This window comes from Paroedura picta, chromosome 9, assembly GCF_049243985.1.
Source record: "Paroedura picta isolate Pp20150507F chromosome 9, Ppicta_v3.0, whole genome shotgun sequence".
NCBI classification, from domain to species: Eukaryota; Metazoa; Chordata; class Lepidosauria; order Squamata; family Gekkonidae; genus Paroedura; species Paroedura picta.
Window position 1 is genome coordinate 67,382,493 of NC_135377.1, and position 4,464 is coordinate 67,386,956.

A 4,464-nucleotide genomic window follows, 5' to 3' on the forward strand; every position below is an offset into this window, starting at 1 on the left:
CGAACGTGCGTTGCTCCGATAGACCACCCCGTTTTTTAAATGTATCAAAGCTGCCCACCAATAAAATTATTCATTGGAACATAAGTGGATTGATCCTCCGGTTTGACAGGGGTCGCCAATACTTCCTGGCTACCCGCCTCCCCGAACTTTCCCCATTCAGCGCTTCCGTATTGTGTTTGTCAATTTCAGTTGGGAGTTAGCATTTAGGGCTGTCAAAGTGCTTTTGGACCAGAGAATCCCCGTTTTTTTGCTGGCAAAGTACACAAACCGCACAAGACAAGGTTAAACAAATAACACAAAACTTTATTCACCAACAAGAGAGTGGGAAAAACAATTAAACACGCCTCCTGTTTCTGTAGATGTGGGTGGCTATGGCGTCCCGAACCTTGCACCCCTCTGCATAGATTCTTCTTCTCCTTGCTTCAGGGATGTCTTGTGTGTCCTCAAGGACAACAGGATCAGGTTCATCCACAGGGAAGGGGATGTTATGTCCCTTGTCCTCGCATATGTTGTGCAAAATGACACACGCGATGATCAGCGGAGTCACATTGTCTATATGCACGTGTAGTCGGGACATCAGGCAACGGAACCGGGACTTCAAACGTCCAAAGGCACGCTCCACTACATTCCTTGCCCGGGAGTGAGTGAGGTTGTAGTGGCTATGCACGTCTGTCCTTGGCCGCTTGTAGGGAGTCATGAGCCAGCGTCGTATTGGGTAGGCTCCGTCCCCGAGCACCAACGGCGGCACACGCACGCCCTCAATGGTGGCGGTGGGCTTTCCTGGAACAAAGACCCCTTCGTCCATGGCTTTCCTGAGGTTGGATTCCCTGAAAACAAGGGCATCATGCCTCCTGCCACTCCACCCCACCTCGGCATCGATAAACCGGCCGGAGAAGTCCACTGTTCCTTGCAGGAGAACAGAGCAAAAGTCCTTCCTGTTGCCGTACTCTTTTATGCTTCCCCCGGGGGCACGGATAGGGATGTGGCTTCCATCGACGGCCGCAAAACAATGCGGGAATCCAAGCCTGGCAAACCCGTCCATACTCTGGAATAAGGGAAAGAAAAGAATATAAGCCATTGCATGTCAGCGTGGGGTGTATCGCGTCTTCGTTGCTGACCTGTCAAACAAGAAAAAAAATTTAAAGGGCAAAGGGGATAGAATGACACTCACCGCTCCAAGCCGGTCTCCGAGGCACACGACTTTGCTGAACAATTCCGCCTCCATGGCGAGGCAGAACTCCTTAAGGATATCGCCAACCGTAGTGACTCCGAGTCCGAATTGCTGGGCTACTGTCCGGAAGTACTGAGGGGTGGCCAAGTACCACAATGCGGCAGCCACCCTTTTTTCAACTGGAACGGGGCGCCGCATGCCAGTGACTTGCCTCTCCATGCGTCCACGTAGAGCCTCCACGAGTTCAAAAAATGTCCCCCTCGACATCCTGAAGTTGGCAATCCAGTGGTCATCATCCCAGCGAGTCCACACAAAATTCTTCCACCAGTCAGAGGATCGTTCGTCCACCCAGAACTGTCTGGGGAACCGGACCTCTGCCAGTGCTTGCCAGCGTTTCTTGGCCGCCATGGTTACCCTTACAGAACGTCTTCTGCTGCTGGTCAGCGTTCCGGGCACCCGTTCTCGGTACTCCGCGATAGCAGACGTCCGACGCGACAAGGCGGTATTCATGCGCTGGAGCACCGCGAGCATGTAAGCCAGCAATTGAAAAATAAGCCTCTCCATTGCAACGTTGACCTGTGCTGCGGGCAGTAGGCTACGCAAACAAAAGAGTGAGGCCGACCGCGTGTCTGCCCAGGTGCATATAAGCAGGTAACCTGTGGGCGTGTACTGTGGGCGGGGATTAACCAATCAAACATGTCAATGCATCTGGTTCCTAGAAAACAATAGAAAACACGTTCCAAGGGCGCCAATGATCGGACGATAACGCGTTGCTACGGGGTTTCCTGGGTTTTTTAAAAAAAAAGGGGACCCCGACAAGTTCGGCTTTAGGGTCGAGGTCAAAGGTGTGCCTGCAGTTTGATTGACGGGCACGGGAGGCCAGAAGCGCTAAAAAGGGACCTCCTTTGTAGCGATAAGACGGAGAACCGGAAGCCTGTGGGTTACGAAAGTGGCGAGAAGTGAAAGTGCCAAATTCCGCAAAAACCGCAGCTGTGCGTTACGGGCACGGCTAGTTACATTTCGCTACTTGAAGTAGCGCTTTCACAAACGGCAACCAAATAGCAACTTTGAGCTCTGTGCGAAATGGCCCTGAGATTTATGTTTGAGTAAAAATGGTTTACTACATACTTACAATTCTTAGTTAAGAATCAACAAAACAGAACCTGTTCCTAAGTGAGTAGATTACATTTAAAGGTTACAAGCCTGAATATATTTCCCCCAAATGCCTGCCAACTGTTGTGGAGGAAATTGTCCTGTTCCCTTAACAGAAACTTCATGAGGTGTTATTTCCCAGATGATGTTATTTACCTCCATGCCACCAAACGCCCCAACATTAAGTCTCAGTTAAAAGGACAGATCATCATCATCATCATCATCGTCGTCGTCGTCGTCGTCGTCGTCATCATCATCATCATCATCATCATCATCATCATCATCATCATCATCATTTAATTTATTACCTGTCACTCGCAAGCAGGCTTGTGGTGGATTACAGAATGTCCAGTTTAAAAACCCCATTAAAATGGACAGAAAAGTACCAATACAGCAGGGATGGTCAACCCCCGGTCTGCGGCCCAGGACCGGGCCGCGAAGGCCTCAGTATCGGGTCGCTGGCAGCCGCGCCTGCCTCTCCCCCCCCCCCCACAGGGAGAAGCTCGCCAGGCTGTGAGTGAAGCAGCCGCCAAAGCGGCCACTTCGCTTGCGGCCCAGCTAGCTTCTTGCTGTGAGAGGGTGGTAAGAGGCAGGCATGGCCTCCGGCACGCCAGCAGACGCAAATGTGCACGCGCGGAGCTGCTGTGCATGCACACTAGTGCCCCTTGCTGACAAAAACGTACATGCACGGCGCCCGGGCCACCAGCTTTCCTCCACCCCCAGAGGCGGTCCTCAACCGGAAAAAGGTTGGGGGCCGCTACAATACAGTAAAACCAGCAGTCCAAAACATGGCGGAAAACCCCCAACCCGACCTTTAGAGGAAGGAGGAAGGAGAGCTGGCAACCCTCTTCTCTCTCTGAAATCAAATCCCAGTGAATCCAATGGGACACTTCTGAATAAATACGTAAAGAGCCAGTTTCAAGTTTGCTACCGGCATTCTGAACAAGCATGTTGGAAGGAACTAGAAAATGGTCATTGTTGTGTAGAGTCTTTGGAGAGATGGAAGCATACAGAGAAAGTAGAAGAGGAAGAGCTGTTTTTTTATACCCTGCTTTTCACTCCCCAAAGTAAGCCCAAGGCAGCCAAGAAACACTGTTCCCTTCCCTTCCCTTCGACAGACACCCAATCAGACCTGGCTCTCCAGATTAGCGTCCACTGCTCTTTGACCACTGCACCACAGCTCACACTCTAATCTGTAACAACCCAATTAATCATGTGAATGCATTACATATCTTATCTCTTATAACCTTGCACATGGCTAATTGCTTCCCAACATACTTTCACGATAGCTTGAATCCTACAGTTCCTGAGAGAATTCACTGAAGAGGGTTTCTCCGTTCTGAAATCTGGCACCTGAAAGTTAGTGGGCGTGTGGGAACAGAGTACGACACCTACAGGGGGTTGGCAGAAATCACCCTTTTTCCTCTTCAGTAACTCAGCTTGGTTTGTATGTGATTATGAATTGTTTCTTTCAGTCCCTTTGCTTTCTATAGTCATGCCGCATAATGAGAGCCAACTTAGCATAGTGATTAAGAACAGTGGCCTCTAAATTGAAGAGCTGGGGTTGATTCCCTGCTCCTCCACATGTAGCCAGCTAGATGACCTTGGGCTAGTGACAGTCTTGTTGGAGTTGTTCTCACAGGGCTCTGTCAGAGCTCTCTCAGACCCACTTATCTCACAGGGTGTTAGTTGTGGGGAGAGGAAAGGAAGCAATTGTAAGCTACTTTGCGACTCTGTTGAGTACTGAAAACGGGGTATTAAAAAAAGGTCTTCTTCTACAACTCTGTTCCCAAGGAACTTTTCACAAAATACAAAAGACTACATAAGAATTGAGAACAGTACATTTCAAGAACTCTTTTCAGTCACCATTCATAGGATCCAGTCCAATACAACATCCCCGTGTTATTAGTTAGAAGTACCATAAGAAGCAGCATAGGAAGAAACTAATTAGATCTACTCAAAAGTACCAGTTTGGTCAACAGGCTTACTCTCAGAAAAGAGTTCTTAGACTGCAGTCAAAAAGCATTACTCTCAAGAGCTGTTTTTTACGGGCTCCGCAAACCATGCAAAATTGTCTGAGATGCCGATATTTTATTGGTTAATTTAATTTACAAAATTTGTACCCTGCCTTTTGGCCCTCT